Source organism: Bos grunniens, chromosome 3 (assembly GCF_055505025.1).
Source record: "Bos grunniens cultivar Pamir isolate PY7600 chromosome 3, Bosgru_T2T1.0, whole genome shotgun sequence".
In the NCBI taxonomy this organism is placed as follows: Eukaryota; Metazoa; Chordata; class Mammalia; order Artiodactyla; family Bovidae; genus Bos; species Bos grunniens.
The window spans coordinates 15,894,341-15,917,335 of record NC_141167.1 but is presented as its reverse complement, the minus strand read 5'-3'; the positions used below and the strand labels follow the sequence as shown (position 1 = coordinate 15,917,335).

General features: G+C 43.7%; 1 protein-coding gene and 1 long non-coding RNA gene across 9 annotated transcripts in view; one reads left to right on the top strand and one right to left on the bottom strand.

The window, feature by feature from the left end:
• The window catches only part of NFYC (nuclear transcription factor Y subunit gamma), a 65,024-nt gene extending 49,965 nt beyond the window's left edge, over window positions 1–15,059 (bottom strand). For 4 of the 8 annotated variants that reach the window (XM_086381522.1, XM_086381621.1, XM_086381540.1 and 1 more), the window contains exons 1-2: window positions 14,878–15,059; window positions 8–171 (exon numbers count right to left, since the gene is read on the bottom strand). The gene's annotated coding sequence lies outside the window, so the exon portion shown is untranslated. The remainder of the gene's footprint in view (window positions 1–7; window positions 172–14,877) is intronic. The other 4 variants (XM_086381538.1, XM_086381639.1, XM_086381515.1 and 1 more) reach the window with 1 other exon arrangement.
• Window positions 15,060–15,121: 62 nt separating this feature from the next.
• LOC147375092 (uncharacterized) lies at window positions 15,122–17,654 on the top strand. Its single transcript, XR_015156715.1, has 2 exons — window positions 15,122–15,259; window positions 17,091–17,654. It is a non-coding gene; the product is annotated as an uncharacterized LOC147375092 (long non-coding RNA).
• The last annotated feature ends 5,341 nt before the right edge of the window (window positions 17,655–22,995 follow it).

The window sequence follows — 22,995 nt, the reverse complement described above, 5'->3', positions numbered from 1 at the left end:
TTATTACCTGAGGCCTTTAATGATCTCCTTAGATCTGCTTCCTCTCATCAAAACAAAATATCCCAGGACTAAACAACACAACTGTTTTGCAGACAAATGAGATCCTTTCTAGAAATTCCTCAATTTTACATAAGAGGTCATCATAGACATATGCAGAGATCCAGCAGTTTCCTGAAAAAGAAGCAAGGTGGACTGTCCAATGACTGCCATACTAACTTCTCTTAGAGAAAGACTGAGGTGCAGAGATGTTAAGCAACTGGCCCCTAGCCATTCATCTAGGATTTAAACTCAGGTCCCACCCAGGGTGGTAACCTTGCCATGGCACTACAATGCTTACCAAGACATAGAGCACCCCAGGCCCAAGTCCAAGGAAATTCTCAGGTGTCACATTTACAGTCCTTCATTGGTATCCATGGGAGACTGGTTCCAGGATCCCCCACATTTACTAAAATCCGAGGATGATCAAGCCCCTTATATTAGGTGGTGCAATACTGTTGACCCTCTGTATTTGTGAGTTCAGTATACACAGACAGAGGCTGACTGTATGCATAGATAGCATTAGTCATCACACCCAACTTCATTAAAAAATTATGATGTTTAATTTCATCTGTTGGTTAGAGATCCAGTTGAGTATCTGACAAACAGCACTCCATAATATGATACAAAATTTATTGCTAAACTACTAGAAACATTTAACCAGTAGCAAATCACATGTATAATTTATAAGGACTAGAAACAACTATATCATTAAAAAGATTATACATTAAAATATTAAAGGACTGCATGGCAATTTCACTACAGCATCTAAATAAGAGCTCAGATATGCTAACAGAGTGCATTGTGGGACGATTCCTGAAGCTACATAGAGTTACAGATATTGCAGTTATTTTCTGAAAGGTTTAGATTCTGAATAGCTACCAACTTTGGAAGGGAAGGCAGAAGGCCAATAGGCCAGTTGTGTGCCTTATTCACGCTAGAGCCTTGCCTAACCTCATAAGACTGGGGGTCAGGTCAGCTGCAAGGAAGCAAAAAAGCTGCTTTGAGGGGTGGGAAGCAGAGGAATATGCTTATTCACATCAAAACAACTAAACACTGGGAAACAGAAGGAGCTAATTCCAAATTGAGATTCCTCTACTTGTTAACTGTATGACACGAGGCTAACCCTGAGCCTCAGTCTCCTTATCAGTGATACATGGATATCACCATCTGTATCAGAGTCACTCTAAGAATTAAATGAGCTAGCATACGTAAAGTATACCGTACTGTGTCTGAAAAAGCATTAAAAAAGCGGGGGGGGGGGGGGGGGAATACTAAAGGTCACCCAATTCAAATTCCTTGTTTTACATAGGGGTTAAAGTTCAGAAAGGCCTAGCTCCTTAAGGCCCCAAAGCTACTATGAAGTAATGTCTCTTTTTTTTATCTCCAGCATACTCTGCAACCCTGCAGAAAGCAATTCCTGAGCCTTAAAGAGCAGTGTAGGAGGACTACCAGCTGCTACTAAAAATCTTCCCCAGCTTTATGCTGGAAATCCGTGCCTTTCACCAACAATCCCAGCTGAGGTCTAGTTATTGTTCCAAAAGTCTACCTCTGACTCCACTTTTGATGCACCAGATTAAACCAAACATGCCCCTTGATACTTTGTGATGGTCTTTGGCATAGTTTTTATTAGTTCTTGGCAGTTTGCAAGAAAAACACTTCAATCCCTGTTTCTCATCAACAGTCACCTTAGTAGAATTCAAGCCACCAGTGGGGGTTTACCAGGTGGCTCAGTGGTAAAGAATCCACTTGGCAATGCAGGAGACATGGGTTCCATCCTTGGGTCGGGAAGATCCCCTGGAGAAGGAAATGGCAACACACTCCAGTATTCTTGCCTGGGAAATCCCATGGACACAGCAGCTTGGCAGGCTACAGTCCATAGGGTCGCAAAAGAGTCAGAAACTACTTAACAACAACAAGTGGGAAGAGAAATTACCCTAGAATTTCCATCTGGAAGTCCCACTCAGGTTAGCTTTCTCTAGCTTAACATTGCTGTGGACCAAGAGCCTCTGCGATTCTAACTCATATTCTTCCCCAGTCCTGGTCTCAGGAGCCTCTCACCAGACAATTGTATCATCTTGCCCTAAAAAACACCCTAAGATAAGAACCAGTGCATTGGTTACATTGGTCAAGCTCTAATGATTCCAAAGAAGGGAGAGTGGGAATTGATGCTCATAGTCAGAAAACTGATTTTAAATCACAATTACCTACTTACTAGCTTTATAACCTTGACCAAGTTACTTAACCATCTCGGAGCTCACTTCCTTATGTGTAAAATGGAAATAAAAAAAGTAACACCAACTCACAGAAATGCTTGCTTAAATGAGATAAGTTACAGCACTCAACATTAATACCTGGCATGTGGTAGGTGCTTAGTTAACATTTAAATATACACTTGACTATAGAACCTATCACATACTGAATTACTTTTTAACACGTCTCTATTACCAGACAAGGACTTCTTGAAGAAAGCAACTGTGTCTCATTTATATCTACATATATCCTCAGTGCTCAGAACAGAGATATAAATCAAACCCTAACCTGGCCTAAGACTGGTTCCAAATAGGAAAAGGAGTACGTCAAGGCTGTATATTGTCACCCTGCTTATTTAACTTATATGCAGAGTACATTATGAAAAATGCTGGGCTAGAGGAAGCACAAGCTGTAATCAAGGCTGCCGGGAGAAATATCAATAACCTCAGATATACAGATGACACCACCCTTATGACAGAAAGTGAAGAAGAACTTAAGTGCCTCTTGATGAAAGTGAAAGAGGAGAGGGAAAAAGTTGGCTTAAAGCTCAACATTTAGAAAACGAAGATCATGGCATCCGGTCCCATCACTTCATGGCAATTAGATGGGAAAACAACAGAAACAGTGGCTGACTTTACTTGGGGGGGCTCCAAAATCACTGCAGATGGTGATTACAGCCATGAAATTAAAAGACGCTTACTCCTTGGAAGGAAAGCTATGACCAACCTAGACAGCACATTAAAAAGCAGAGACATTACTTTGTCCACAAAGCTCAGTCTAGTCAAGGCTATGGTTTTTCCAATAGTCATGTATGGATGTGAGAGTTGGACTATAAAGCAAGCTGAGTGCTGAAGAAGTGATGCTTTTGAACTGTGGTGCTGGAGAAGACTCTTGAGAGTTCCTTGGGCTGCAAGGAGATCCAACCAGTCCATCCTAAAGGAAATTAGTCCTGGGTGTTCACTGAAGAAGGAAATGGCAAACCATTCCAGTGTTCTTGCCTTGAGGATCCCAGGGACAGGGGAGCCTGGTGGGCTGCCGTCTATGGGGTCGCACAGAGTTGGACATGACTGAAGCGACTTAGCAGTAGCAGCAGTAGCAGTTCACTGGAAAGACTGATGTTGAAGCTGAAAGTCCAAAATTTTGGCCACCTGATGCAAAGAGCTGACTCATTTGAAAAGACCATGATGTTGGGAAAGATTGAAGGCAGGAGGAGAAGGGGACGACTGAGGATGAGATGGTTGGATGGCATCACTGACTCAATGGACATGAGTTTGGGTAGACTCCGAGAGTTGGTGATGGACAGGGAGGCCTGGCGTGCTGCGGTTCATGGGGTCACAAGGAGTGAGACACAACTGAGCAACTGAACTGAACTGAACCTGGCCACAGTGTCAGTGAAATAATAAGGAGTAATGGGGATTGAGGGGAACTGGAGAGTGCACACCTCATCCAAAGGGGCAGCTCCTGGGGGACTGCCCGGTGGTTCAGTGGTTAGGACTTGGCACTTTCACTACTAGGGGCCCTGGGTTCGATCTCTGGTTGGGGAACTAAGATCCCACAAGCCATGCAACACAGCCAAAAAAAGAGGGAGGGGAGCAGTTACTACTCAGCTCCAACTGATGAGGGCCATGGAGGAATGCTGGTCCATCGCAGTGACAGCTTCAGATTCAATATAAGAAGCAAAAGCCAGATCCTGGACACACAAAAAGTTGAAGCTAGCACAACTCCTGACATAGCATCCTGAAGAATGACTAAAGAACCAGAGTCACGGGCTGAAGCTGGTCTCAACCACCATGACAATCCTGCTAAGGACAGGGTCTTGCTCAGTACCCCAGATCACTTGATCTTGGAGGTTACACCATATTCCAGCAGAAGCAAAAATAGCAGCAAAGAAACTGGGCTCTTTAGCAGCCTGAACATTTTATTGATGGTGTCCTTAATTGACTCTTTTGGACTAGTAAGTAAACCCGGGGTTCCCAGGAAATATCAAGAGATGAGAACATCTAGAGAAAAATGAACTTTTCATATGTTGAGATGGGCAAACAAAGCCATTTTCATTTGACTATTAAATTTGTTGTGTGCCTTATTACACACTAAGCTGATGAAATGGATACATATAGCAGTTTTGCACTGATGCTGTTATAGGTTTGTGGGTTTGAGTTTGTTTTGTTTTGTTTTGAAAGAATACCTTTAATCCAAGTAGCCAGAGTCAAGCGGCATTAGTACTTTGGGTTATATACTTTTAAAAGCTTTTCTTATATAAATGAGATATGAGGTTAAGTTAGTTCCCCCAAATTAGATAATACCATACAAAAATACTATACCAACTGTTCTGTCATCTTTTCACTTAAATAATGTGAATAATTTCCCCTATCAAATAAAGACCTACATCCCTTATAATAACTGAATGACATTCCACTGAATGGATGCAATTTTTAAAGAGTCCCATATTAATGAATAATCTCAATGTCTTCAATTTTATTCTTAACCACTGGACCACCAGGAAAATCTTCAATTTTAAAACATTGTAAACAGCATCACAGAGAACATCCATTATGCCCATTCCCTGTGTCACTACCCTCATTATCTCTTCCAGAACCCTTGGAATGGCTTCATAAGGAGTATTATTTTGTTTGGTTTAGAAAAAAAGAAAAAGGAAACCAGATTGTTTTAAATGATAAATCTTTACATTTTCAAGTTAGTTTTTTAAAAAAAATTATAAGCAGATCAAAGAAAATTGAGGGCTGCCAGACTGTAACTTCTGACCCTTATTTTTCACCTGACTTGGTCCTGAAACACTATTAGCTATTTTCCAAATCAAAATCACCTTCAAGTAAAAAAAAAAAAGTATGTCAACATATTTTTCAAAAAATCTGATAGATGTTCTGAAGATAATCTCCAAAGAAGTCCCAGAAACATTCTGAGCAATGGTAACATCATCAGAATAAAGAACATGGTGCTGGCGCTCAGTAAATGGCTGCATAAGTGGATTATAAATTCTCAATTATTTGTTTTTTAAAAATAAATTATATTCTCCAAAGCATAAATGAAAACCAATGGATGGTCAACTATTCTAGAGAGACCAGTGGTTAATGATGCATGTAGAATAACAACGCAGTGCCTGATGAACAGCAAGTTCCGAAAGATGGAGACTGCTTCTGTTAATACTGCTACTGGCAATGGGACTACATGATCTTTGAAATCACATAATCCCTAAGAGTCTATGTTAGTTTGGAAACATATATGTTCCCAGAGAAGTCCTTTCCCACTATTGGCCCAGCTAGCCTATACAAAGGATTCATTTTTTATTCATAAACTCTTTATACCAGAACTGCTCAACTGGGCTCTATTCCACACCAAGTCATAACATGAAATGCTGATCAAGCATTCTCACAAACAGGGTTCCATGGCCCAGTAAGTTCGAGAAACGCTGCATACTGTATTCTTTCTCTTGAAGGGTTGTACATGAGCACAAACGTTCTCAATACTAATTATATAGAAAAGAAATGCCTTTGGCCATTATTTTGTCAAGGATCCTTCTTCACCCACCCCCCACCCCCCACCCCCCGCCCCGAGGATACTTACTCGCATTGTGTAAGAACTAATGTTCAATGAACAGCTTGGGAAATGCTGCTCCAGGCCAATTTACACATTTTAGTGGAATGAAAAGACTACAGGCAAGTCTATTCTGACCACCTTCCAAAACGGTTGGGAGTTTTACACACATTATGGCATTTCCCTTTTTCATGACAATGACACTAAATATCACCATAAATAGCAATCCTCTGCCTCTCAAATAATTGCCAACCAAGTATGCTTTGCTTCTTAAATAGGCCCCAACTTTGTCATTTGATAATGAGCAAATTCTAAGCTACTTACCTTCAGGGTACAATAATAATTTTTGAGAGAGTTAAGAAACACAAAAATGTTCAACTGTGCAGATAGCGTGTACTTTCTTTTTTCTCTTTTAAATGGACAGATCATGCCACTGGTTGAGGGGATATGTTTTCTTAATACTGGGCAAAGAATCCCACTTCATACAGACACAGGAATGGAAAATTTGCAGCTCCTGAGGACAGGGTTAACAGTAATTAGGGACTCTGAAAACCCTCAGTAACTCTAACAAATGTAAGCCAATGATAAGATATAAAATACTCTACTCTCCAGTATAATTTCCTGTGAGTCACTGAAGCACTTATTGAAGCACTGTTCAAAAGATCACTATTTTAGCTTATATTCATGAATGTGTTTAAGAATAATTCTTGAATTTGATTTATAACAATATACTGTCGATTTTAAATGGAGGGTGTTCATTTTAATAGGATATCTTATGTGCCTTGAACACGGAGATTTGAACCTTAATTTAAACCTTTTCTACTGGAAACATTCAAATGGAAAGATTAGACTAGTCCCTCTCTCTAAATTGCACCTTAAGTTTATCCATGAGAAAGCGATCACTGTATAAAAGAAAGTACAATGGATTTAAATGAAACCTGCAGACAAGTAAGAACTTAAACCAAAATGGAAAATACAACTCCCACACTGAAAAAGAGCACAGAGGCAGCCTCACTGCTATCAGGTGCTTCACAGCTAAAACACAGAGAAGTGTGCAAAGGGTAAATGCAGAAGTAAACATGGAAGTAAAGAAAGCTGAGGCCCGAAGAACTGATGCTTTTGAACTGTGGTGTTGGAGAAGACTCTTGAGAGTCCCATGGACTGCAAGGAGATCCACCAGTCCATCCTAAAGGAAATCAGTCCTGAATATTCATTGGAAGTACTGATCCTGAAGCTGAAACTCCACTACTTTGGCCACCAGATGAGAAGAACTGACTCACTGGAAAAGACCCTGACGCTGGGAAAGACTGAAGGCAGGAGAAGGGGACGACAAAGAATAAGATGGTTGGATGGTATCACCGACTTGATGGACATGAGTTTGAGCAAGTTCTGGGAGTTGGTGATGGACAGTGAAGCCTGGTGTGCTGCAGACCATGGGGTCACAGTGTCAGACACGACTGAGTGACTAAACTGTGGAAAGGGTGCAGCAAATTTTGCAACCTGGCAAAAATTTCTGCAGGCAGGGAGATTTTTTTCCTGGACCATTCTACAATGTTGTCTTTCTGCTTACTTTAAAGAAAATGTTATCCAGGTGACTACAAATCAAGCTGACAGTCCTTCTTCAACTATTTCTACAATCAGAAAAAATTTTAAATGAATATAATACAAGTCTCTTTCTGGACATAATGATAAAACTGGTTGTTCTGATTTTAACAACCATTACTCTTTGGCAAATGTGAAGACATTTTCTTCTCATGAGAACCATGATCACTCAGCACCTGGAGATTAACAGAGGGGATTAGGAGACAACCTAACACTGAAACAGGCTTCCCTGGTGGCTCAGAGAGTAAAGCGTCTGCCTGCAAGGCGGGAGACCTCGGTTGGATCCCTGGGTCGGGAAGATCCCCTGAAGAAGGAAATGGCAACCCACTCTAGTACTCTTGCCTGGAGAATCCCGTGGACGGAGTTAGCCTGGTAGGCTACAGCCCACAGGGTTGCAAAAAGTCAGACATGACTGAGTGATTTCACTTTAACACTGAAATAAATGATCCTACAACTTGTGCATTCGTAAGTAATACTGACCTCACAGCGGTCCACTAGAAATCAGCTCCTAAATCACAACGGCACAACTAAATTAGAATATTTCTTTCCTGTCAAATGGTTGCCCCACCCAACCCCCCCCCCCCATGTAGAAATCCTACTGTACATAACAGAGCAGATAATTACAAAGCCTCCTCATCAAGGAAGCTCTAATTGGCTGTCAGGCAGATTTTACGCTATTCTCAAAAGAAAGTGCTGTGTTCTTCTCACTTATTAAGGCCCATTCAGTGACAGGCACCTACCATATGCTACTGTATTCATTTTTCATTAAGTACTCTGTAAGAGAGGTATTACTATTAACCACTACTTTACATAGGAAGAAACTAAGGCTCAGACAGGTTAAGAATCTGACCCCTAGTTCCACAGAGGGTAAATACCTTACAGAGAAGAATTCTTTCCTAGGTCTGACTCCAAGGTCAGCAGCTACAGTGGCCCCTCCCAAAGGCACTCTTTGGCCAAAGCATTTTAAATCCACTTCCTCCTACAATTAATCTATTAATGTTATGTTAGGTGTTTTGAGTCTCTGTGGGAAAACACTAAAATGACCTTGTAGCCTTCCTAACTAGTCACAGTGCGCGCATGCAAAACCAAATAAACAAAATGAAAAGAGAGACTGTAAGACATCAGATAACTCACAAACAGTTTGCTTTGGGCAAAAGAAATAGAATGGAAAAGAACAACTTGCTGGCTAAGGAATGTTCTTAGGTTGTATGCCTGAGGCTGGAATGAACCTCAAGAAGGTCATCTGTGACCTTAATAATGATCTCTGCTACTCTCCCTCCTGTGACTGAGGCACACTTGTGAAAATACAATAGGTTCCTTAAGAGTCATCTCTGCCATCAAATCAGGTCTTCCACAGGAGAGGGAATGCCGTCTAGCAGAATAAGCACTGGCCTGGGGATCCAGGGACTGGGAGACTTGGCTCTACCCTGGCATAGAAGTGACCTTATCAAAGTCATTACAGTTTTCAGGACTTTAGTACAAAGGGGTGTGCCTGAAAGAACCAAAGGCCACTTCCTGAGCTAAAATGCAAGAGTTTTTCTTTTTCCCCTAATATTCTAAGGAGTCAAGAGAACACTTTCTAAGAGTCAGGGTGCCACAAACTGTGTAAGAATTAAAGAGTTACAGACTAGGACTTCCCTGGTGGTCCAGTGGTAAAGAGTCTGCCTGCCAATGCAGGGGACATGGGTTTGATCCCCGGTCTAGAAGACCCCACACGCCACGGGTCACCTACGCCCCTGCACCACGACTACTGACACCACTGGGCCTGTGCTCTGGGGCCCACAAGCCACAACTACTGAGCCTGGTACCTAGAGCCCGCACACTGCCACTAGAGAGAAACCCTCTCAAAACAACAAAAATAAACAATTTTGAAAAAACAGTTTCAATTTTAAAAAAGTTACAGACTTAATCTGGTCTCTGCCACTTACTTGCTGTGTGATCTTGAGCAAAGTATTCAACTCTTCAGTTTCCTTATATAAAAATTAGGGTAGTAATAGTACCTATTTCATACTATGTGAGGATAAAACATATTGTTTATACCCTTGTTGGTTCAATGTAAGCACTCAATAAAAGGCAGTAGCCATGACATTCTTGAATTTTATTCATATGGCTTTAGTGGCTCAGTACCTCTGAACTAGGAAATTTCAAAACTGCCTCAAAAAGACACTGACCATGGCTTATCTGGTGGCTCAGATGGTAAAGAATCTGCCTGCCATGCAGGAGACCCAAGTTTGATCCCTGGCTTGGGAAGATCCCCTGGAAAAGAGAATAGCAACCCACTTCCATATTCTTGCCTGGAGAATCCCATGGACAACGAAGTCTGGTGGGCTAAAGTCCATGGGGTTGCAAAGAGTTGGACATGACTGAGCAACTAAGCACACAGCACACACCATGGCCCTGAAGCAAGAGACAGACGGGCTCCAGGTTGGACATTTACAATCATCCAGCCTCCTCTTACCCTGGAGAAGGAAATGGCAACCCACTCCAGTACTCTTGCCTGGAGAATTCCAAGGACAGAGGACCCTGGTGGGCTACAGTCCAGGGGATCACAAAGAGTTGCATTTCCTGGAGCCCACCTCCTACCTCAGCCCCACATTTCACTTTGACTCCACTTCTCTGTAAATGGGGTAAGAAATCTTGATGCTTTTCTAGTACGATGAATCAGTTTTGACCAGATGGGAAATGTGTAAACAAATAAGGTAATGATTATTTGTCATAAGGATTAAATAAAATGACACAGAAATAGTCTACAAAGTATTCCTGGAGAAGTAAATGGCAACCCACTCCAGTACTCTTGCCTAGAGAATTCCAAGGACACAGGGGCCAGGCGGGCTACAGTCCATGGGGTCACAAAGAGTCGGATACGACTGAGCGACTAACACACACACACACCAAGTATTAGTATGATTTCTGCTTAGAAACAAAGCTGACGTTCACAAGGTTTTAGTATAAACTCAGACCTCCTGGGAGTTCAAGATTTCTAGGGTGGTTAATTCCAAATGATAACAAGGCCCAGCGATTGGCCAGGGGTTAATGGAGAATGTAGGGCTTCCCAGGTGGTGCTAGTAGTAAAGAACCAGCCTCCCAATACAGGAGACTTGAGAGGCAGGTTCGATCCCTGGGTCAGGAAGATCCCCTGGAGGGCATGGCAACCCACTCCAGTATTCTTGCCTGGAGAATCCCATAGACAGGAGCCTGGAGGGCTACAGTCCATAGGGTCTCAAAGAGTCAAACACGACTAAAGTGACACAGCATGTGTGCGCATGCATGCGCGCGCGCGCGCACACACACACACACACACACACACAATGTAGAATGTATGGAGGCTAATGCAGAAAGGTATACTGGTGCTGAAGAGCCACCACTAAGAAATGCTTGCTGAATAAAAATGATATACGTATATGCCTGTCTTTGTAACCTCGTTCAGATTTGCTAAAAAAGAAACTAGCTTATGGATGTCTTAACAGGCTTCATATTTGATTAACCTAATGACTAAGCCAAATGAAGCTGCGATGACCAGTGTACAAAACGCATGGCGTCCTATTTGCCCTCATACTTTTGACATTCATCTTCCACACTGCAGTGTCATTACAAGCATGAGGGAGGGGACCCTCACCTAATTATATAAGACTTCCAATTCACTTGAAACCTGAATTTAAATGTTTCCTTAAAAATTGGAATTGCAAATATTCTGTTGTATCCAGTTTCAATTTACATGTCATTGAGGATAAGCATATCCTACAATCACCCCAGTCTGAAGAAGGCACTAGGTTTTTTGATAGGTCCCAGTGTTTGGAGCGGAGAAGGTGATGGCACCCCACTCCAGTACTCTTGCCTGGAAAATCCCATGGACGGAGGAGCCTGGTAGGCTGCAGTCCATGGGGTCACTAAGAGTTGGACACGACTGAGTGACTTCACTTTCACTTTTCACTTTCATGCACTGGAGAAGGAAATGGCAACCTACTCCAGTGTTCTTGCCTGGAGAATCCCAGGGACAGCAGGGCCTGGTGGGCTGCCGTCTATGGGGTCGCACAGAGTCGGACACGACTGAAGCGACGCAGCAGCAGCAGCAGCAGCAGTGTTTGGAGACAAATGTGCTAAAGAATGGTGATGTTGGAAAAAGTTCCCCAGTGAGCTCTTTACACTATGTACTTGGTAGTTCCTCACTGCTCAGCATTAATCACTTCCATATATAGAAAGTCTATGGCAACAATATTTTGAAGCCTGGGTTTAAAGAATGCAGATTCTTCAACTTTCTGTACATATTTTCGGCACATATTTTCACCTACCTGGGTTCAGAAAAACTCCAGCAGTTTACTATGTTAATCTCTCCCTTCACAAGAGAAACCAACGGATACAATTTAAACACCTAGTTGAAGAAACAATATTCTATACGGTTATCATTCTGTGGTCTGAACAGTACAACAAATTCTTATTGTAATTATTCAAATAAATACAATTTCTTATTCAAATTCTCCCACTCAATACATCCCTAACATCCAGAAGTCAAGGAAAAATGATCCACTGTGAAATGTAAAACTACCTGAGAGTTTTGACAAGTCAGGTTTATGCTGATAGCAAGACACAGCAGATAAAACTACAAGCTTTGACATCAGGCTACTTGAATTTTAATCCTAGCTCAACCACTGAGCAACACTGGAGAAGCTACTTAACCTCTCTGATCTTCAATTTTCTCATCTGCAACATGAGGATGTCTACCTAACAGAAAATGTGTTAAATGTACTCCAAAATGTCAATCCCCTTCCTCTACTACTTTCCCCTTCTGTCTTGAAATTTTAGTTGCATTCGCATAAAACTGAGAAATGTGAAAATCACAGGAGTTTCTTGAAAACATAAATGTAATATCTATCTAAAGTTGAAAGAACCACCTAAAATAGACAAGGAAAAACAAATTAGAAAAACAGAGGTTTAACAAATGTGTTTCCATGATCTCCAAACCTCAGGAGGAGCAAATGTAATACAATCCAAGTTACTACAATTCAAAGAGAAAAGAACGTACCCCCAACAAGCTGACTCTTAACAACTCTCAATTTTAAAAAAATCTTTTTAAAATATGAACCACAGAGTTGACAAACCCTGTTACATAAGACAAGATGCAAGATGCTATGCACTAGCTTATTTTCGCTCTGAGCTGCTTATGAAAAAAATTTTCCTTTACTGTGTATGAGGGTGGGTGTGCTTTTCAGACATATATAAAAGGAAAAAAATGTGTCAAGATCTAGGATCTGTCAAGTGCTCCTCCACTAAAGAGGAACCTAACAACATCCTTCCAAACAAACAATTGCCAAGTATCTGATATTTGCTAGAAAGAGTAGCTTTGGAAACCTGGAAACTGAGCCCTGATCTGTAACTTTGCTAGAGCAGTAAAACTACACGTGTGTGTTAGTTATTCAGTTGCGCTGGACTCTTTGTGATCCCATGGACTGTAGCCCACCAAGCTCCTCTATCCATGGAATTCTCCAGGCAAGAATACTGGAGTGGGTTGCCATTCCCTTCTACAGGGGATCTTCCCAACCCAGGGACTGAACCTGGGTCTCCGTACTGCAGGCAGATTCTTTACTGTCTAAGCCACAAAACTTCCTATAGAACACCTAAAACTAGCAGCATGGTCCTGAGACCCCATCATCTATAACTACTCTCTTAATATGATTCCCAAATCTGAAAATGTTTCCCTAAATGCTTCTACTTTTTCACTCCTACAGATCTGTCACTATTAAATGCTGTGCCCCCTAGGCTGGGCATTCTGTTATTAAGAACAAGCACACCTATCCAATAGATTGCCTCCCTCTCAGCCTGGAACTAAAAAGCCTCTTGATGAAGGTGAAAGAGGAGAGTGAAAAAGTTGGCTTAAAACTCAACATTCAGAAAACTAAGATCATGGCATCTGGTCCTATCACTTCATGGGAAATAGATGTGGAAACAGTGTCAGACTTTATTTTTTTGGGCTCCAAAATCACTGCAGATGGTGACTGCGGCCATGAAATTCAAAGACGCTTACTCCTTGGAAGAAAAGTTATGACCAACCTAGATAGCATATTCAAAAGCAGAGACATTACTTTGCCAACAAAGGTCCGTCAAGGCTATGGTTTTTCCAGTGGTCATGTATGGATGTGAGAGTTGGACTGTGAAGAAGGCTAAGCGCCGAAGAATTGATGTTTTTGAACTGTGGTGTTGGAGAAGACTCTTGAGAGTCCATTGGACTGCAAGGAGATCCAACCAGTCCATTCTGAAGGAGATCAGCCCGGGGATTTCTTTGGAAGGAATGATGCTAAAGCTGAAACTCTAGTACTTTGGCCACCTCATGCGAAGAGTTGACTCATTGGAAAAGACTCTGGTGCTGGGAGGGATTGGGGGCAAGAGGAGAAGGGGACGACAGAGGATGAGATGGCTGGATGGCATCACTGACTCGATGGACGTGAGTCTGAGTGAACTCCGGGAGTTGGTGATGGACAGGGAGGCCGGGCGTGCTGTGGTTCATAGGGTCGCAAAGAGTCGGACACGACTGAGCGACTGAACTGAACGGCCTGGATTTGTTTACTTCCTCCTCCCACCATAACCACAGCCCTAATCTGGTAACTACGGACTCCAGGGTTTCACCAAAACCTGTGTTTCAGCACTGGCACTCTCTAGCAAAATTCCTGATCTGATCCTATTGTTCATCGGATATGTCTCTAGGGCCCTGATGCCCTCTCTTTCTATACTATGCTCTCAGATTTGGCATTTGTGGATATCAGGGTCATTCCCTGTGTTATACTCCAAGTCTAGCACCCCTGGATCTCAAAGATCGTCTCAACCTGTAACTCAGGTTTCAGCGTTTCCAAGCCTGGCACCCTTGTGGCTTACACGCCCCTATCCCAGGCCATTCCGGAGGGCACCTCTGGAATTTGGAGTGCCTCCCACTCCCAGCCACGCATAGGATACTCCTGAAGTACTTGCCAGACCATCACCCTCTCTCCCGGCTTAAGGCCTCTAGGCTCGCCCCCAACCTCCACCCCACGCCTGCGCTGTAAGTGGTCATCGCTCGACAGACCGAGACGAAGACGCGCGCATCCCCACAGCCTCTGATTCCCTGACAACCCCTAGGCCGAAGCCAGCGCGACCAATAACGTGCCAGGTCCTCGGCCTCCCCGCCACCAACCAATCACGAGCGAGCCCCCCCCGCCGTCGCCTTCCGCCAATGGGAAAAAGCCCGCGAGCCGGGCCGACAAGGCGCACGGACCCCACGAGCGCGACGGCGGCGACAGCGGCGGGCCAGGGAGAACACAACATGGCGGTGGGCAGGCCGGACCGAACTACAGCAGCAGCCACGCGAGGGAAGTGAGGTCTCCGCCGAGGGCGGGAAGCGCCGCCCCTCCCCTCGCGACCGCCGCTCACCTCTCCCCCTCCCACCCGCGGTAGCTCCCGCACACTCACACGCCTCGGCTCAGAAGGCCAGGGAAGAGCAGGAGCCGCCCCCACGCTCCGGCGGAGTCGGGCAATGCAGAGGCCTGGGCACGACGGAGGGGAGGGGGAAGCGTGCGTCACGGAGAACGGAGCGCGCCCTAAGCCGGGGTACAAACAAGATGGCGGCCACGCCGTTTGCACCGTCTCCCCCCGCTTCCCCTCCCCCTCCTTTGGCGCCTTGGCTCCTAGTGTCTTTAATGCGCAGAAGCTTAGTTGCTTGAAGTCTCGCGAGAATTGAGAAGGGGCGACGACTTGGTGAGACTTGAGCCATCTGACCCCGCCCCCTTTAGAGTCCAGAGGTATCTAGCGGGGTCCTAGACAGCGTATTCAGCTTTTGTGGACCTCTGCTATGGTACGCACGCTTTTGAGTTTTAGGGGAATAGATGGGTTTTCGTGGGTTTTTTTTTTTTTTTAATTTAGGAGGTAACAGAGTTGGAGGATGGAGGGCGGCATGGGGAATGCCAGATTAAGTGCGCCGTTAAAGAAGACAGCTGCCAGTACCGTAAAAGGGGATTTAAAACTGTAAAGATATTCTTCAAAATAAAGAACAGCACTTTTCCTAGAATGGTCACCTTGTAACTTTACGTCTGTATGCACATTGTTTTTGTCACTTGAAGGCAGAATTAAAACTTCTTTAAAAACAATTGGAAACTGAACTGCAACCACCATTCGTATTCATACTTTACCGCTTTAATCTCCACAGCTACTTAGTCCGAAGGCATTAGCAGTATTTCTATTTTACTGGTGATGAAGCGCCAAAATGTTAAGTAACTTAATGAAGACTCCGCAGATAGTGGCGAAACTCAGTTTGAATAGTCCCCAAATCTGTATATAAATACATCAAATATATATTGAGTAGAATCATCCACAATGAAACAGTGTGCACTAGGTTGCAAGCACAAATAAGACTGCTTTTGCTGGTGGTTACCTTGAAGTTTACAAATGACTTTTCTGAGACTTGTTTTGTGGGGCTCCTCAACAATAAAATCAATACACTATTATTATTTCCTTCCTTTGAGTTTATGACCCTAGTGATAACGTTGTTGAGAATAGTGGAATTAAACCCTTGACTTGAATTCAGGGAAATTGTTTTCAAATCCAGCCTTAATAAATCTCATTTAATGCACTCAATAAATATTTGATGAATAAATAAAACCTAACTAGTTACAAGATACTTGAGTTCACTAAGTCTTGTTGATTTCTTCATCTGTAAAGTGATGTTAATTCCTACCTCGGAGTGTCAGGGATATTGAATGAAACAGTTTAAGGGAGAGTGCTTTGCAAAAGTATTTCAAAGTAGTGATAATGATATTTTCAGACATGAGAAATGGCATAAAAATTAAAAACAGACTCAAGAAATAGTATGTTGAGATAAATAAGCTTGGCTAATGGGGAAAAGCTAGGTAAGTCTTTTTACAAATATTTATTGAGCAATTTTTACATATACTGTGCTTATGAAAGAGAAGTAAAAATTTGCAGGGGACAACACAAATTAGTATTACTAGTTATCATTATTATATTTAAGTATTGACAGTAGATGGGCTTCCCTAGTGGCTCAGCAGTAAAGAATCTGCCTGCCTGTGCAGGAGTCATGGGTTTGATCCCTGGGTGGGGAAGATCCCCTGGGAGAGGGCATGGCCACCCTCTCCAGTATTGTTGCCTGGGAAATCCCATGGACAGAGGAGCCTGGTGGACCACAGTCCATGGGGTCACAAAGAGTTGCACACAACTTAGTGACTAAGCAAACACTGAGGGTATATAGGGGCTGTAGTCAATTTCCCTCTGGGAGCATGGAAATCAGGTTGCCCTCAGAATTAAACTAATAAAAATTTACATAGTAGAAGAAATTATCCAAGGACGATAGTAAACATTAAACAACAGCAAGTGTTCAAGCGCTGATCTACCAGGTGTGAAGTCCAGGAAGGGTCCTGGAGATACCGTCTATGCTTGATGTTAAGCTTTCAGTTGCCAGTTTGTGGGTAGTAGGTCCCAGTGGAGGAGTTGTCAGGAGACTTGGAACTGCAGCTGTTTACCAACTAGCACGAAAGTATTTCAGTATTTTAACAGTTAATATTTATAACTGGTAACAGTCACACTAATACATATAGCCTGAGTATTAGTCCTTGCTGTAGACTGTGATTATCAATATTCTCTGCCCCTCCTTTGCTAAAATTCTCCCTCAGGGACTTCACTGGTGCTCCAGCAGTTGAGAATCTGCCTGTTAATGCAGGGGACATGGATTCCATCCCTGATCCGGGAAGATCCCACATGCCCCAAAGCAACTAAGCCGCAACTCATGAGCCCGTGCTCTAGAGCCCACGCTTCACAAGAAGAGAAGCCACCACAATGAGAAGCTGGTAAACCGCAACTAGAGAGTAGCCCCTGCTTGCCACAACTAAAGAAAGCCCTTGTGCAACCACGAAGACCCAGCACAGCCAGTAAACAAATAAACAAAACCCTCCCTATCTGGCCTGTCCCTAGAAGGTTGTACTTCTCACCCTAATGTCCTCAAGCTTGACTTTGTTTTGGTCAATGAAATGTGAGTAGAAATAGCTTGATCCACTTCTGAGCAGAAATATATTAGCCATCTCATGATTCCACCATATTTTTTTCTCAGTCATGAGAGGATCACGTTCCAAATAGGGCTACTTTTCCAGGTTTGGTCCCAGAATGAAGATGTGCAGAGCCACAGTTGACACACACGACATGTAATGTGAGTAAAGAAATAAATCTTTGTTAATAAGCTACTGAGATTGTTTTAGTTGTTCGTTATTGCAGCATAATGTAGCTAGCCTAAACTGGCAGACAGCTCTGAAACCCAGGTGACTCAGCGGTAAGAATCCACCTGCCATTGCAGGAGATTCAAGAGACTTAGGCTCGATCCTGGAGTCTGAAAGATCCCCTGGAGGAGTAAATGGCAACCGCTCCAGTATTCTTGCCTGGGAAATGGTAGAGGAACCTGGCGGGCTACAGTACACGGGGCGCAAACAGTGGGACATGACTGAGCACACGCACATATCACATGCACACACTCGGGTAAGCCAAGAGCTTATCTACAAACATGATCAAAAATAAACGCTGATCCAGTTCATATGAGAGGAATCTCAGGGCAGATATGATCGTAATTTAATAGAAACCTAATCAATCTTGTCAGCCAACCATTCTGTACTGTATTTGGAGACTATTCTGTCAAACGATAGTCTGTATCCTATTTGGAGAGAGATTCTGTGAACTAAAGGGCTTAATCAGACATGACAACTGAAAACAAGGCAGAAACGAGCATTAATGTTGTCCCTCTAAGCCCTGTCTCAGTTAGACTGACCTGGGCATTAAGATTTTCTTGTCCATGTCATCCCTACAGTGGGTGAATTATCTCTGGGTGCCTCAGCTAAGAAATGCTTCTTAAGATCAATATGCCTTCCTGGTGTGATTCTGTGCTCACCCAGCAAGTGTCCTGCCTCTGGGACAGAATTTAGTGATCTACCACCTAGAGGATCCCAGTTCTCTTGATAATTGCATTTTTCATTGTAAATTAATCTACTAGATCCTGGTGTATGTAACTATCCATTTTTGTGAACTGAGAGAATATAAGAGCCCTCCTGGGAGATGGTTCCATTCTGTGCTTGCTATTAAAACCTGGCTTCTGAGATGGTAAGACAGGCCCAGTTCTGAGATGATGGTAGATTCCCTAAAGTGTTAAAACTATAGAGGGACCTCTCTAGAATACCTTAAGCTACACGCCTCTATCTCATTGTATGGCATCTTTGATATCAAAGAAGACCAGTAAGTGCTAAAGAAAGATATAATTCACATGTTGTGGGAGTTCAAAAAGGAAGATATTACTTCCACTTAGTATGAAACAATGGGAAGAATTCAGGAAAGATTTGTGAGGATGTGACATTTTAAAAATGTGTAGAATTATGGAAAGAGCATGCCATGTATAGGTGGCCACTAGATCACGTATAGGAAGCAGGGGGTTGATGGAGGAAATATAGAAGATGATGAAAAGGGAAAAAGCATCTGGAAAAATACATTTTGGTCAGATTAAGGCTCTTGGGTTTTATTTTCTGCTAAGGAGACTTAGTGGTGGAAGTCTTATTGTTTTTATTACTTTTACCATTTTAATCACTTTCAAAAGTACAGTTTATTGGCAATAAGTACATTCACATCATTGTGCAACCGTCACCACTGTTTGTCTCCAGAATTTTTTCGTCATCCCATGCTGAAACTCTGTGCCCATTAAACAGTAACTCCCCATCCTCCCCACCCTCGGCTCCTAGGAACCCCTGTTCTCTTTTCTCCTTTTGAATTTGATTATTCCAAGTATATCATATAAGTGGAATTATATTGGGCTGGCCAACAAATTCGTTCAGGCTTTTCCACAAGATGTTACAGAGAAAACGAAACGAACTTTTTGGCCAACCCGATACAAAATTTACCCTTTTGTGTCTGGCATGTTTCACTTAGCATAATGTGTTCAAGTTTCATCCATGTCATATAGCACATCCCAAACTTTCATTCCTTTCTTTTTTGGAGGGAGGAAGAAGAGGGTAGAGAAAACACACATGCTTGAGGAAGGTGCAAAGGCACACAGGGGACAAGGGCCTTTCCACTAGGGCCTTGCGCTATGACTCACCTCTCAGTTTCCTTTGCTCCCCTCAGCAGCCCAACATGAAGGCATCAGGGCAAGGACACCTTCAGAACCAGCAGCCATCAGGCCAAGAGCGCCCCTGGCCTCAGGCCCTGCCATTCTGCCCCTGAATGCTGTTCCTGCCCACACCGCTTAAAGATGTGGACCTGAACCCCTGAGAGACCTCAGGAGGACTGGGCCCTCTTGTCGAACAGCCTTTCAGGCAAACTTTCATCTCTAGTTATGGCTGAATATAGTACTCCATTGTGTGTATATAGCATATTTTGCTTATAAATTCATCCGGCAATGGAATTTGGGCTGTTTCTGTCTTTTGAGTATGGCGAATAATGCTGCTGTGAACATTGGTGTACAAATATCTGTTTGAGTTCCAGCTTTCAACTCTTTGGGGTACATACCCAGAAGTGAAGTTGCTGGATCAGATGATAATTCTATGTTTAATTTTTTGAGAGACCACGATACTGTTTTCCACAGCAGCTATACCATTTTACATTCCCAGTGATTGATGTTTTTGCAAATGGGAATGACATGGTCAAAACTGTTTAACCACTACATGGGGGTTCCTTAGTTATGCCTGTGGATAGGAATCTGCCTGCCAATGCTGGGGATGCGGGTTTGATCCCTGCTGCAGGGATTCCACATGCTGTGGAGCAACTAAACTCATATGCTGCAACTTCCGAATTCCTGGCACCTAGAGCCTGTGCTCTGCAAAGAGAGAAGCCGTCGCAATGAGAAGCCCATGCACTGCAACCAAGAGTCACCCTGGCTCACCGCAACTAGAGAAAGCCTGCGCTCAGCAATGAAAACTCAGTGCTACCAAAACAAACACACAAAATGGCTATCTGGCAGAGATAACAAGATGGAGTGGGGTTGCAGAATGACCAGTTGGAGACTTCCACATAGGACGAGATCTAACAGGAGCCTGAGCACATCAGTAGCAGTGAGAATGGAGGGAGGAAGATAGAAATGCAGACGTCACGCTGCCGACGGAGGACTGAAGCGCTTGATTGTTGGTCTGCTGTTGCAGAGGTGAGGAGCAAGAGGAGTGAAGGTGTGTGGTATGACCCCCAGCTTCACCCCTGGGAGTAGGGCAGTCTCCAGATGAAGATTTCTGGACTTCTCCAGAGCGTGGCAAGTGGATCATTGTGAGCTCTGGGATGGACACTTGTCTTGCCTGCTCAGTAGCCTTGCCCTTTCCAATGGTAATGACACTGTACTTGCAGCCCAGCTGCTGAGCTCTGAAATCCATGCTACACTCTGAGATCCATTGCCCTTCACCCCCAGACCTCACTTCCCACAAGCTGGCCACTGACTGAGCACAGCAGGGATTTTTGGACAGGCATCTGCCTAGGATAAGTGACGCTCTTCTGATGGATGACTTTGGCTCAAGGACTGCTCAGTGACCTCACAAACTTTCCTTGAAGCTGCACTGCAGTCTAAGGTGCTTCCACCTAGAACTCCTGCCTTCTCTTTTCTTCACTTAGGGTCAGACCTGGCTCACTGTTGGGTGGTCCTCTCCCAGTCTCTCTCAGGTCTAGCCGCCCCCCACCATTGTCTCTCACAGGTGTTTTCCGTATTGAATTTCTTGCATTTAACCCTGTCTTGAGGTCTGTGTTCTGAGGATCTGAACTGACAGGAGGGGAGGGAGGAGGAGCTCACAGCATCTCCTCTGTATCCCATCAGCTGTAGGGGTAAGTGTGTGACCCATCCTGACCAATCATCATGAGCCCCACACCTTGGCCCAGGGCCTCCTCAGAGTCTCTCTGCATCATTTGCCTCCCAGACCATTAGATGCTTGGTCCACCTCAACCACAGACATGGCTGACCAGCTCTGAGTGAGGCTCACAGTTCCACTGGCTGAAGCCAACTAGTTGCAAGCATGGATAGTCTGGCTTCTCTCGAACTTTCCAGACCCTGAGGACCCACCACCTCACAGAGCAAGAGATCTGGCTTCCTAAGCAGCTGCTGAAGGGGTCGGTGATGTACAGGAGATATAACCTGTACCAGAGATTTAACTGCCCATGGGGCCAACTATATATAGGCTTCCCTGGTGGCTCAGCTGGTAAAGAATCCACCTGCAATACGAGCGAGCTGGGTTTGATCCCTGGGTTGGGAAGATCCCCTGCAGAAGGGAACAACTACCCACTCCAGTATTCTGGCCTGGAGAATTCCATGGACTGTATAGTTCATGCGGTTGTAAAGAGTCGGACACTGCTAAGCGACTTTCATTTCAGGGCCAACTATGATGAATGGAGGAACAATTTACTCTCCCTCCCTTCCTCTGATGGACTGTTTGAAGGTATAGTTTCTGTATACAAACAGTCTGAAGGCTTTCTGCACGTCCAAGTGGGTAGACCTGTCCAGAGACTAGATGTGTCTCTTTACAGTTCATTGTGAAGAAGTAGCAAGAAACATTTCCTTGCATTGCTTACCATCTTTTCCTGCTTCCCTACCCCCTCATCCTCACTGCCCTAGCATTGTGCATCCCTTATAAAGCTTTAGCACTTAATCCCTTCTTCGGGTTTTGTTTTCTAGGAGCCCTTGTTAAGACAGATCGCAGTTTCTGAACAGCTGAGCACTTGACTCAAACCAAGCTAAGCAAAGCCTTCCTAAAGATGTAGAATATAGAAAGGCAAGACTTTTCTCCTGTAGGTCTTGAGTCATAAAGATCTGTGGGTGGCTACCGCTTCTGCTTTACAGGAAGAGCCTGCCTGAGCACAAAGGCATCACAGAGGAAGGCAGATCTCAGAGAAAGAGAAGGACATAGAAGCCTGACGTCCTTTGAGCTCCAAGATCCAACCCTCCCCAATATGTATAATTGTTTTGTTATTTATCTCCTTGAAGACCGGTTTTACCAATCCAAATCAAAGAAAATGTCACCCCTGGATCCCAGGGCACCTCCATTTAAGAGATCAGTCAGGTGATTAGATTTTAGGCTCAGTTTCAACTTCCTGGGAGAAAGAGCTGTTGCTTGGACTAGTTTTAGCCAGATGTTTACCCCTGAACCAATCAACATCATTGTGGGGCACAGGGTCACGTGTAAATATGGTTGTAGCCACTGTAAGGCTGCAAATATGGTGTGATAGCAAGTAGGGAGGAAAAGCGGGAGTAGAGAGTTGGGCAGACCGAACAAGGGCTGCCCACTCCTTGAGAATAAATAAGAGGGGAAGGGGTAAAGAGAAGGGGCCGAGGACAGAACACCATCTAATCCAATGCTGTCCTGCTGTTTATCTAAACCAACACTATCCAGGGGAACTTTCTGCAGGGATGGAGGTGTTTTATATCTGTGTAACCATCAGCTGCATGTGGCAGTTCAGCCCTTGAAGACAATGAATACAACCGAGCAACTGAATTTTTTGCTTCATTTTATTTTAATTTAAATTTGAAAAACTATGTAGTTAATGACTACATATTGGACAGGTCAGATAACACTGCCGGTC